Consider the following 12785-nt stretch of genomic DNA (forward strand, 5'->3'; position numbering starts at 1 on the left):
TCTGATCAACTGCATGTTCAGGATGGAGTTGAACTACATCTGAAGAAGCAGGCTGTTAGGCTAAGAGTACTTCTCCATTGCTGATGCTGGAGGCCAAGTGTCTTCAGTGGCTAGGAGTGCTTTCTACTAGCTTTGACTGATATGCCACAAATGGCTACAGTGATATATGCAATGCAACCTCAAGACTGGATTATTGCAATGCACTCTTATGTGTGTCAACTCTTGACTAGAAGTTGCAGTTAGTGCAAAATGCAGCAGCCAGATTGTGACAATTTTGTTGAAACAACTGCATGGGCGTTGGGGCAACTATATGCTGTTGGGCCAGGTTTAAGGCATTTTATTTTATAAAGGTTCCCCACCCCGTTGAAGGTTAAATTATACACTGAAACTACAATCATATGTAAGATTTTCCTATATAATTCTCAAATGCCTCATGGCTATCACAGCCCAGAACTGCATTAAATCTCAGCCATTGGAGCACCTGATGGACCTTGAGACCACAGCCTCCTCAGTTTGTAATCTGTAAAATGGAAGTAATGGCTTAATTCACAGGACTATTTGTTAGTGGCATGGGAAAGGTTATGGAATGAAGGAATAAAATTTACTGCCTGTAGCACATTAAAAGAAAATATTATGAAAATGATGTATAGGTGGTATTTAACACCAACTAAACTTGCTAAAATATATAAGACAAAAGAGAAGAAATGTTGGAAATGTAAAGAAAAGGAAGGGAATTTCTATCATATGTGGTGGACATGTAGTAAAGGCTTACTGGGAAATGATAAATAATGAGTTAAAGAAAATGTACAAAAGTACATTTGTCAAAAAACCAGAAGCATTCTTATTGGGTATAGTAGCTGAAGAAATTCCAAAGAAAGACCAAAAACTGTTTAGATATGCAACAACGGCAGTGAGGACTTTGCTAGCCCCAAAACGGAAGCAACAGGAATTACCGATTGAAGAGTGGTAAACGAAGATGATGGAATACGCAGAGCTGGTGAAGCTGACCAGGAAAATCCGAAACCAACGTGATCAAACTTTCCAAAAAGACTGGGGCAAATTTATACAATATTTGAAGGACAACTGCAACCAATTAACAACACTAGCAGTACTGACTTAAGAAGACTTGTAAAATTTCCGATTTATACCTTTTTACACAAATATTTTAAAATGGGGCAATAGAAATGGATGAAATGTAAACAAATGCTATGACATAGAAAGGAATTATGGTAACCATGAGGCTGGAGGGAGGGAAGTTGATTAGCTCATATGAGCAAATAATAGTGTTAAAAAATAAGATTATATTTAAATAATATAAAATGGAAAATTAATAAAGTATTATAAAAAATAATAATTCACAGGACTATTCTTAGGATAAATGAAATAGGAATTATGAACCACTTCTCAACTCAAGAGACTAATACAATAGTTAAGAGGATCATAAAGCAATTTATAACCTGGGACATTCCTGAATATTTTAGGGTTTTACAAGAAAGAGACCATCAATCAGTTGATGATGTCAGCTAGGAACAGTAGGATTCGGCTACTCCCGTTTCAGGCAGGAGTGGTTATTGTTAGTCATCACTTCAGTTTCATTCCATTCATTTTACACTTACTAGAACTTTGAGAGCGCAGTGACATCAGATTTTGCAAGCTTCAGAGACAACTATTTCTCTCATGACATACCACATTTTTCAGTGCACTAGATGAAGCAGAATTCTCTTTATAACATGGGAATTTCCAGTGCCATCGTTGCTTCAACTGCACATGGGAAGCCAGTTTTGACTTACCTATCAGAATGATACATAGCTATGTCATTTATGTTTACCATTTGGCTGGAATTAAGATAAGACTTCTAAGTGTGGCTTTAGGAATGCTGCATTATCAGCTGAAGAGAAGGTTAAACTGAGAAATAAAAACACAGCCTTTTCTTACTTTTTAAGTCTATCGTTTAGTTCAGTGGGAGTTTTATGTCTTAGCATAGCCAGTAAAGGCAATTAGAGGCATTTGTTAAGCAGTAGGAGATTCAGTGAAGTCTACCTGACTTCAGAAAAATAAGCAGTTCTATGTTTCTCTTTGTGATCTTTCTAGAATCATATTTGTATTACCTTAACTACAAAAAGGTATATGAACCTATCAGTTAAGGATTTCAGTAAGGTCAGCCAAAACCTGAACTCACCAAAGACTTGACACTCCCAAGCGGAGAAGGGATAGATGTCTTTGAAGTTATGCTTGAACTTTGCAGTCCAGCATGGCTGAAAGGATGAGGCCCCACTTGCATTACCCAGTTCAGAGCTGGGAAGGAAAGGCGGGCCTTGTTCCCACAATGAGCTGGAAGGAGTACTAGGCAACTCTAAAGTTCAATGTAACATCAAAGAGAAGATCTGGCTCAAGAGGGAACAAGTCCTTCTGAGGCCAGCATGGCAAAGACAAACTGCTCACTAGCTCTGAGTTGAGCAGAAGGAAGGAAACTCATTCCCATGGGCCTAGCACAACATCAGAGTGAGTCCTTGCCCTACTCAGGAACTTGAAAATGGTGAGGGTTTTTTGGTCTAATGGCAACTGCAACATACTCAAATGACATACAGTGGTGCCCCGCAAGACGAATGCCTCGCAAGACGAAAAACTCGCTAGGCGAAAGGGTTTTTCGTTTTTGCGTTGCTTCGCTAGACGAATTTCCCTATGGGCTTGCTTCGCAAGACGAAAACGTCTTGCACTTTTTTTTAAAAGCCGCTTGAAGAGGCGCAGTTGCGACGGACTGTGCTTCGCAAGACGAAAAACATTGCAAGACGAAAAGACTCGCGGAACGAATTCTTTTCATCTTGTGAGGCACCACTGTATTTTCAGCATTGGAAACTTTTCTGTAATGAAAATTACACCTAACATTTTCTGTTATCTTTTCCCCCTAAAAATTCATTGTTTAATGATATCAGTAGTATAATGAATAGATATAATACCAGTCAAACTGATCAGCACCAAAGTTTTAATTAATTAATTAAATTTTATGAAGTATCCCAGGAAACACATTTCTCTCCTTGACAGTATTCCTATAAAACATCTCTCTCTCCCTCACCTGTCCCTCTTTCTCTCTTTCACATATACACCCCCAACCCAAAATCCAGCTCAAATTCACATGTGACCTAAGTGAAAGTTAAAATTTTGTTGAAGTAGATTAGTGGAACATATAATGCACACCTCATGGGGTGTACCAGTTTTTGCCTGTTAATAGTTCTTCATAACTTTATCTTTAAATTTAGATAGCATAAAATAAGTGAATGTCTGCTGTTGAATCCTCATGTCTTAGACTTTACCCTAATAAATAAGATCCTAGAGACCCTACATGCAGTGTTATTACATTAGGCTCCTCAGTCCAGTAGGACGTAACAAGACCTATGATATATTAACTAGTAAAGTATGTCCACTGCACCGAGTCTAACTTAGAATTGTAGAGCTGGAAGGGACCCCAAAGGTAATCTAGTCCAACCTCTAGTCCTGTAATGTAGGAATCTCAACTGAAGCACCCCTGACAGATGGTCCACAACTTGGGAAGCCACACAGGGAGCCTCATGTGGCACTGGATGTGAGATAGAAGCCATGACATCCAATAGCACAAACTGACTGTAGTTAATTGCTGCACAGGTTTAGAGGGTATCCTGCATGACGACAGCATTTACTTGTGGCATGAATGCTTTGATTGAATTGGAAAGCAACATATAGCAATGCTATTTTCCCCAACCCGGAGGGCTCTAATTCCCATCAGTCCAAGTCAGCATGGCTAATGATGAAGGATGATGGAAGACGATGGAAGGCTGAGGTACAGGATCTTTCTTGTTCACTCCAGTGTGACACTGTTTCCAGTATGTGGAAAGACCCAGCTTCAAAGCAGTGTACCGTCTGATTGACAATTGCAAGTCCCCTCTTTAACTCATATGAAGAACCAATCATGCAGGCTGAAAAAAAATGCATGATCTGCCACTGAAGATGTACATTGCATTTTGAGAAAATCCTCAGGGCAACACAGAGATTGAATTGGTTGCACCCAATACATATAACAGAAGGACTATGTCAAGCTAAAATATTATCCTTCAGATCCAATGTAGCAAGCAGACACATGAGCCTCCCACAGAATACATCTGATAAAGCAGGACCTATTGGTAAATTTCTAAATGTTTTGTAGCCAACTTGAGTTGTATTCAAAGTAGTGCTAAGAAAGATGGCCTGTTAGCACAAGGATTTCCATTTGTGCAGCAAAATTTCCCTTTCTCCTTCCTCTGTGTGCCCCATGTGTTCTAGGAGTTCCCCACACACTCTGGAGCAGATTTGAGGAAGGTGCAGTAGGAAAACTGGGGGGGGGGGGAGTTCTGTTGCACATGAGAGTCCTTGCACAGAGAGGACCCATTAGTTGGATACTGCTCCAGGTGTCTACAATCAAAGTACAGTGGTACCTAGGGTTACATATGCTTCAGGTTACAGACTCCACTAACCCAGAAATAGTACCTCAGGTTAAGAACTTTGCTTCAGGATGAGAACAGGAATCACGCGGTGGTGGCGCAGCAGCAGCGGGAGGCCCCATTAGCTAAAGTGGCGCTTCAAGTTAAGAACGGACCTCCGGAACGAATTAAGTATGTAACCAGAGGTATCACTGTAGTTCCTGAAAGCATGAATTTTGCCCATCCCTGCCCCTATGTTCCATATGCTTTCTTTGCCCATGAATATGAAATACATTTGTTAAAAATGACACCCTATTCTGTGCAATATAAATTCAAAGCGGCCAATACAATTTAAAATCAAATTAAATTGAAATCCAATAAAGCGTATAACAAATAGCAAAATATCAGCAACATAAATCTTAAAAGGACCTAATTAAAATATGCCCACTGAAATAAAACTGGCTTAAATGTGCACTTTAAAAGCAGGCAGTGAAGGAGCCAGAAACCTGCCTAGGAAGCCGCTTTCATAATTTGGACATTGCAATAAAAAGTCCTGTCTCTTCATCCCCAAATAAACAAACCATCAGTGGAAAACCACAAGGACTTAGAAAGTAGAGCCAAGTTCTTCAGCAGGTTCAGGCTGGAGGAGAATAATTCCTCTGAACCTCAGCCCAACACAGGCAGCTTACGTTTCTGAAGACCAAAGTGGGCATTTTGAATTGAGGTTGGCAAACGTGATGTCCAGAGAAGTTGGTACATAACTGGCATTGTATTATCAGTCCTGCTAGCCCCAGACAACAAGCCTGGCACAGCATTCTGGATCAAATGTAGTTTGAAGACTGTCCTCAAAGGCAGTCTCACAAAGTGCAGTGTATCCAAACGAACCTGGAGCTGGCCTGGGAATGAATGACCATGTCCAGATCTAACTTTAGGAATGCAAACAGCTGGAATTCCAGTTAAAATTGATAAAAGGCACTCCTGTTAACTGCTGCTACCTGCACGTTCAGAAATGCAGGGGGATCCAAACTGCAAATTGATTGACGGTGCAATGTGGGGCTTTATAAAATACATTTCAAAATGTTGATTGGATTCAGAATCTGTGTCAGAGTCATGCTCATAACCCTTCATTCCAAATTTGAATTGCAGTTCCCTTCCAAATTTGAATTACAGTATTTGTAGGCTTCCTGCAAATTCTTCACTACACCTCACGTCCCCAAAAGTTGGGCTTGTCATGAATATCTGCTAAAAACTGATGGGATGCCTCCTGCCACAGGGTAGAAGGCGTGAGGCAACAAGGTCTGCCTGCCTTGTGAGTGCTCAGCTAACTGAAGAACCACAGCGTGGTAAGAAATTCACAAGATAAGCTTTAACAAGTCAATATACCAGAGTCCAGTTAAGTAGTCACATACATCAACAACAAATTACACTGATAGGCAATAACTTATAGCAAATAATGTACATGCAAGTTTACTTCCCTACAAAATGTTTAACCAGCCTGATACCTGTGTATCTGAAGAAGTGTGCATGCACACGAAAGCTCATACCAAGAACTAACTTAGTTGGTCTTTAAGGTGCTACTGGAAGGAATTTTTTTATTCAGCCTGATACCAGTCAGTTAAGTACAGAGTTTGACAGCAACATTTATTTAAAATATTTGTGTTCCAGATTTAAGGTTCAATGTGGCTCCTACAATATGTTTTATAAATAATCAAGAAATTCAGTTGTCAGTAGCAAACATTATTACTAAAGACCAGCCCTCCATTATATAACAAAATAAGAGGGGGAAAATGGATCTTACAGCTTCTCCAATAAGGGGAGGAACTAGTAAGAAAGGTTCTTTTCCTAGCTGTTGAGAACTTCATCTAATGTATTGGTGTTAAATGAAGAAGGACTTATCAGAGGATGTCACTTAATATGGAGATATTATAAATGGAGAGGCAATCTCTATTGATTCCAGTCCACACAGGGCTTCAAAGGTAAGCACTTCAAACTGGATCCGAAAGCTAACATTTCAGCAAGTTTTTAATGCTTCATTTTTTTACTATGTTTTTATATGCTGCAAACTGCCCAGAGTGGCTGGGGATATCCAGCCAGATAGGCAGGGTATAAATAACAAAATTATTAAAATTATTGTTTTTACTTTTCATTGTTTCTGCTGAGGCTGCTGGACAACTGCACTGCACTTGTTAGAGTCCTCCGTGTGCCAGTAGTGGTTTAGTCATGTTGGCTACATGACCCGGAAAGCTGTCTGTAGAGAAACACTGGCTCCCTCGGCCTGAGATCAGTGCTGCACCCCAGTCGCCTTTGACTGGACTTAACCGTCCAGGGATCCTTTACCTTTACTAATTTACTTCAGCTGGTAACTGGGAATGGGTGCTTAGAATTGGTGGCAAGACAGCAGCAAGATCTGTAAGTTGCCCCTTTCTTTGAATTTTGTGATGCAAGTATTCCCTGGTCAGTGTTAAGTTGCCAGATGACAGATTTGGAACCATAAAATATTAATCTTTTGGTGAGAGGTCACCATCTATCTGCTCTCGGTGTGCTTGCTGTCTTGCTACTGAATGCATTGCCATTGCTGTTTTGGGGCTTAGAGTTGGTGGCAAGACAGCAACAAGATCTGCAAGTTGCCCCTTTCTTTGAATTTTGATAATGCATTCACTAGCAATACAGCAAACCTAAAAAGGGGAGGTGATCAAGCAGGCACAGGTAGTAACAGATGCTCCAAATGCAGCAGCTATCAGTCAGGGACATCCAACACACTGAGCATGCACCAGGTTCAGAATCACACTCGTATTTCAACCAGGTGGTTGAGACTGAACTACTGCAGTACAGTGGTGCCTTGCAAGACGAAATTAATTCGTTCCGCGAGTCTTTTCGTCTTGCGATGTTTTTCGTCTTGTGAAGCACGGTCCGTCGCAACTGCGCCTCTTCAAGCGGCTTTAAGAAAAAAGCGAACAAACTCGCAAGACGTTTTCGTCTTGCGAAGCAAGCCCATGGGGAAATTCATCTAGCGAAGCAACGCAAAAACCGAAAAAACCTTTCGTCTAGTGAGTTTTTCGTCTTGCGAGGCATTCATCTTGCGGGGCACCACTGTATATACACAGAGATATACATGCCTAAGGAGCAGCTGGCAGGACACTGAGAGAAGATGGCTAAGTTTCGCCTTGATCGAGACACATGGAATTGATGTCCGCTACAGCAATAAAGGGACACGGGTGGCGCTGTGGGTTAAACGACAGAGCCTAAGATTTGCCGATCAGAAGGTCAGCGGATTGAATCCCCGCAACGGGGTGAGCTCCCGTTGCTCGGTCCCTGCTCCTGCCCACCTAGCAGTTCGAAAGCACGTCAACGTGCAAGTAGATAAATAGGTACCGCTCTGGCGGGAAGGTAAACGGCATTTCCGTGTGCTGCTCTGGTTTGCCAGAAGTGGCTTAGTCATGCTGGCCACATGACCCAGAAGCTGTACACCTGCTCCCTCGGCCAATAAAGGGAGATGAGCGCCGTAACCCCAGAGTCAGCCACGACTGGACCTAATGGTCAGGAGTCCCTTTACCTTTACCTTTACAGCAATAAAGTTGTATCTCATCACATGTGTTTTACTGGATGAGAATGACTTCCATTGACAAATAAATGGTGGTAGGTATGAACACTGGATAAAACTGTTAGATCTAATTGCATCTTGTGTGCTAAATGAACCATCACAATGGCTCTAATGAGCAAAGTAAGTGATTGTTCCTCTTCAAGTTTCGAATATTTTCCTTGGCACAGCAGCATGCTTCAGACTGAACCGATGCTCTGTTCCAGCTCCTAACTTCTCATTCTATAATCAGATAGTTTTACTGACATATTAGAAGCCTTTTTTTGCTTATAAGTGCTTATATTTATTATAGTGATATTGCCAGTTTTCAATTCCAAATCAAACTGAGGAATTAATCCATCACTATTTCACCATGTCTTGTAGATTCATTTCAGACTATAACTGCTATTGCTATCAGTATTACACTGTTGTCTGTGGAATGGATACATACAAAAAATAATGGTGTTAAACCATGGAATAAGTGGCTCAGCTTAAAACTCACTTGTGTGCAATCCAAGCAAAGTTAAGTACTTTTAAGTCTCACTGATTTCAGTGGGAGAGATTTAAGCACACATTTAATTCTCCTGTTGAAATTAATGGGACAAAGTACTTAGTTTCAGCTGGAGTGTGTTCTTAGTGTTTACAAAGTTCAGCAATCAAAAGGAAAGCCACATATTTCAAAAGCATCTGCTTACCTCTCTGAAGTTTCACCCAGGTAAGATACTTAATAGTCACTATAAAATTGCTCTAATCCAGAAATTTAAGCTTATTCAGGCAATGATTCACAGTAAAAATAATCAGAAACAGATTTTGTATTTGTAATAACTAGCAAGTGGTATTAAGTTCACATTAATTTATTTTAAACTGTTATAGCACATCTACATGAATTGGTTTCTAAGCATACTATTACGTTTGCAAGGCTCCAACTCTTAAATTCATGATGAAGTTTATTTCCTATATGATCTGTGCTTCTTTAATTATCCAAGACTTGTTTTTCATTTCAAACATTTTTTGAACTATTTTACATCCAGGGCTGACCTGTAGATTAAATTTGTTGTGAACTTTGATGAAAAAATATTGAACACAATTCTGCCTTTCTTCTTGTTGACTTTAAAGTCTTAATTCTGATACAGGGAAGCTTAAATTCATACTTCTATAGTATAGTATGAATTTTTGAGACAATGATGATAGATTAATTACACACCTTAATAAAAATCCCTTTAGCCAATGCCCACCTCCTGTTTAGATAGTCACACAATGAAGTACACCTTCCCCAAATATTTGCATAAAGAAAGCAGATTCTGAGGGACAGGCAATACAAATATGCCATATTAGTGATAATCTATACCTACAACCACTGAAAGGAATAAGAATATAAAAATTAAATTGTGACACGATCAAAGGTTAATTGAAAATAAACAAAAAATGATGCCAAGTTTCTGTTTGGGCCCACTTTGGCTGGCTAGGGCTAAGCCAGAAGATAGGCAGGTTTTAATTTTAATCTTTTATAAATATTGTAACACACTGGGCCCACAGGATGGAGCATACTAGAAATTTGAACCAGATTGACTTGTTGCTAGCTGGTGCCCTTTTAAGCTTTAAATGACAGGATAGAATAGGTTGATTCAATGGCCAAAGCAGATCCTTAATACTACTAGCTCAAGAATGACTTATCGACCACCCAGCAGGAGAAAAAAGCCTAGCTGATCACGTCTTAGCTCATTAACTCTAAAGGTCTCACTTAATTCTACTGTTGCTAACCAAGAAACCAAATTTAGAATTCATCTTCTAGCCTCAAAAAAGTTATCTCACCACTATGGAAAAAGATTAAAAGGAAAACCACTTATTTCCCCCCAGAATTAACAGTTTCTTCCAAGGTTGATTCCTACCATAGGTCTTATATTTTGAGCATGAACAATCTTTATTTACCATTAAAAGCAAGCTAACCACACATACACCATCCTATTACCCAGCCTAGAGAAGTCTAACAGCAATTCAGAAAGACATAAGCAAAACAACTGTTTTGCACTTATGTATCTTTAATATTTAACAGCTGCCTTTCCACTCATTGCTACTTAGGGCGATTAAACATTAAAAATACAATATAAATAACACACCAATAAAACCACCACTCTAATACAACACAAACCATGTATGTATATGACCTATTAAGCATTTTAAGTCACTGACATCAATTAGATTTAAGCCTATGTGCTGATGTCTGTCCCACTGCAAACAATGCAACTTAGAAGTGCTTAACTTTGACCAGCGGAATATAGGAAATAGCCTTATATCGTGCTAGTCTATTGGTCTATCTTGCTGGCAACAACTCATCAGAGTTTCAGCCCTATTTGGAGGCACCAGGGGCTAAATCTAGGGCCTTTACATGAAACACACATGCCCTAACATTGAGCTACTGCTGTTCCCCTTTGGTTGGCTTATGGCTGAACTCTGCTCCATAACTTTGAGACATTAGCCGAGCAATATGTTGGCAATGATAGAATCATGTTTTCAGGTCACCTGCTTCAAATAAGAACTCTTAAGTGATCAGTGCCTGTTGAAAACCTTTCTCTTCCACAAGCCTTCCGAGTATGTACACCTACAGCCTGCATAGTGATACAGTTATCAGTGTTCTTGTTTAAGTGCAAGTGATTACAGTATTATTTATGCTTAACTGGATTTTTATGCTTTATTGTTGTTTACATTGTTACCCACTCAGATCATTTACGATGAAGGGCAGGAAATATATTCAACAAACGGTTTGCAATCTTTTTAAAAACAAACACGTTGACTAACAAGCCTTTTTAAACAGTGTTTACTGCAGAAAATGTTTCTAGGGGCAACACTACTGTTGTTTTCTCCAGTTCAAACTACAGTATTTGAACAAGATTATTTATTTTGCATTTGATAACCAGACATTGCATATTATTTAAGAATATACTATAGCCTTTAAGTGTTTTTTTATTTTTAATTAAAAAGAAAGTGATCTCATATAATCCTCACCTGCATTTAGAGAATACAACTTCCTCTGTAGAACAGGAAGTGAGAAATCTGAAGCTCACTGGCTCCAAAATTTGTGGAACTCTTTCCGTGTTCCTTTTATACTAAGGTTCAACTACTTAATTCAACTTAGCATTTTCAAATTGAATTGTCAAGTATGTTGTCATCCCAACTACGGCAATCAACACAGCACCACAGAGATGGCATATTTCAGATATTTATTTTCCCCCTTTTCTAAAATCCTACAAAAGTTTTCTGAAATATTGGCTGAAAAACTACAAAATATATCACTTACTGTTTAGCAAAAGCAAAAACATCTCTTCTCTTTTCTACTCTTGCTGGGCAATATGCTAATATACAGTGCCATATGTCCTATATACAGTTCCAACTTTCTTTCAAGATTGACCAAAACAAAGAAATTGTGATGGGTGGGGTGCAGACTCAGAGCTTGGTGTTTTAATACTTATTACAGTCCCGAGATACATTCACAGAGACAAGACAGCTTTATCTACAAAATACTTCAAAAACCCCACTTTCCCGATCAGAGGTTCCAAATGGTATCGCAACATTAACCCACCCAGCACGTAATTCGGAATAGATAGCGTGTTGCCGGTACACAAGGTAATCCTTCCTGCAAACGCCCTCCATGCCGGCAGAGACTAATGGCTTTACAAGGCCAACTCCCCAAACATGGGACTTCCAGCAGGTTGCGAAAAGGGGGCCGGATTAAGCACAGGACACATTGAAATAGAACGTGTGTGAGCCAATAATGGAAATAGCTGCACCTAAAGGAAACCCAAGAGACAGGCATGGCAAAAGGGGTCCTTTGAGGAAGCAGCCCAAGACGCGGGTTACACACAAACTGCAAATACCTGAGGATTAACGCAAAAGAGCGTAAAAGGGGGAGGGGGGAGAGAATAAATGTCAACAAACAAGACTGCCTCTTCAGTTTCTACTCAGGCACGTACACAGAGAGAGACAGGAGATATAAACAGGCAGGAAGAGAAAGCACGGAGGAAAGGCGGGGGTGGGAAAGGTCTCGAGAAGTAACCAGCCAGACACGGAGACAAAAGTTCACACACACACACACAGGGGAGGGGGGAGGAGGAAGAGGCTGAGGAAGACAACATGTAAGAGGAGCAGCGCCACCTTCTCCCCGGCACACTCCCCGCAACCAGACGCCTCGGGAAAGGGGTCTCGGCTCCCACAAGAGCCCAACGCACACACGGGAGAAGGGCAGGGCGACTAACTTTGGGGGCCAACTTCCAACGCGCCTCCCCCCGCCCGCCTCTCTCTCTCGGAGGAGACCTGTTGAGCGGCTTCAGGGCTAAGTCAGAAAAAGGGCGTCTCACCTTCGCGTTCCTACTGAAAGCAGCACCGGACGGGGCTCAGCCTAAATCGGGAGAGGGAGGAGGCGCGCGCCCGGCAGCTCCGCTTCTTCACTTGAGGCCCCTCAGAATAACAGACGCGGGCCGGAGACAGGCAGCGAGACACAGCCCTCCCAATTCACCCCGCGCGCAGCCGCCCAGGGAGGAAGGCAGAGCCGAGCACCACAACTTCGGCCGCCGCCGCCGCCCCGCCTCCTGTGCCAGATCCCCAGCAACGAAACCGACTTCCCACGCTGCGCGCATGTGCGCACCAGTTTCTCCCTCTCTCTCTCTCTCTCTCTCTCTCCTCCCCCCCGCACCATCTCGCCTCTCTCTCCCCCGCCCCATCCTCAAGCCCCTCCTCGCGAGGGTAGGGGCGAGCTCCTGGAAACGTGCGCCTGCCCTCTGCTG

General features: G+C 41.2%; 1 protein-coding gene across 4 annotated transcripts in view; it reads right to left on the reverse strand.

Moving 5' to 3' along the window:
- The window catches only part of PALS1 (protein associated with LIN7 1, MAGUK p55 family member), a 51864-nt gene extending 39224 nt beyond the window's left edge, over positions 1 to 12640 (reverse strand). For 3 of the 4 annotated variants that reach the window (XM_081164797.1, XM_081164798.1, XM_081164799.1), the window contains exon 1: positions 12360 to 12640. The gene's annotated coding sequence lies outside the window, so the exon portion shown is untranslated. The remainder of the gene's footprint in view (positions 1 to 12359) is intronic. The other variant, XM_081164800.1, reaches the window with a different exon arrangement.
- Between the last annotated feature and the right edge of the window lie 145 nt (positions 12641 to 12785).

The sequence above is a fragment of the Podarcis bocagei genome (genome assembly GCF_964188305.1).
Source record: "Podarcis bocagei genome assembly, chromosome: 1".
In the NCBI taxonomy this organism is placed as follows: Eukaryota; Metazoa; Chordata; class Lepidosauria; order Squamata; family Lacertidae; genus Podarcis; species Podarcis bocagei.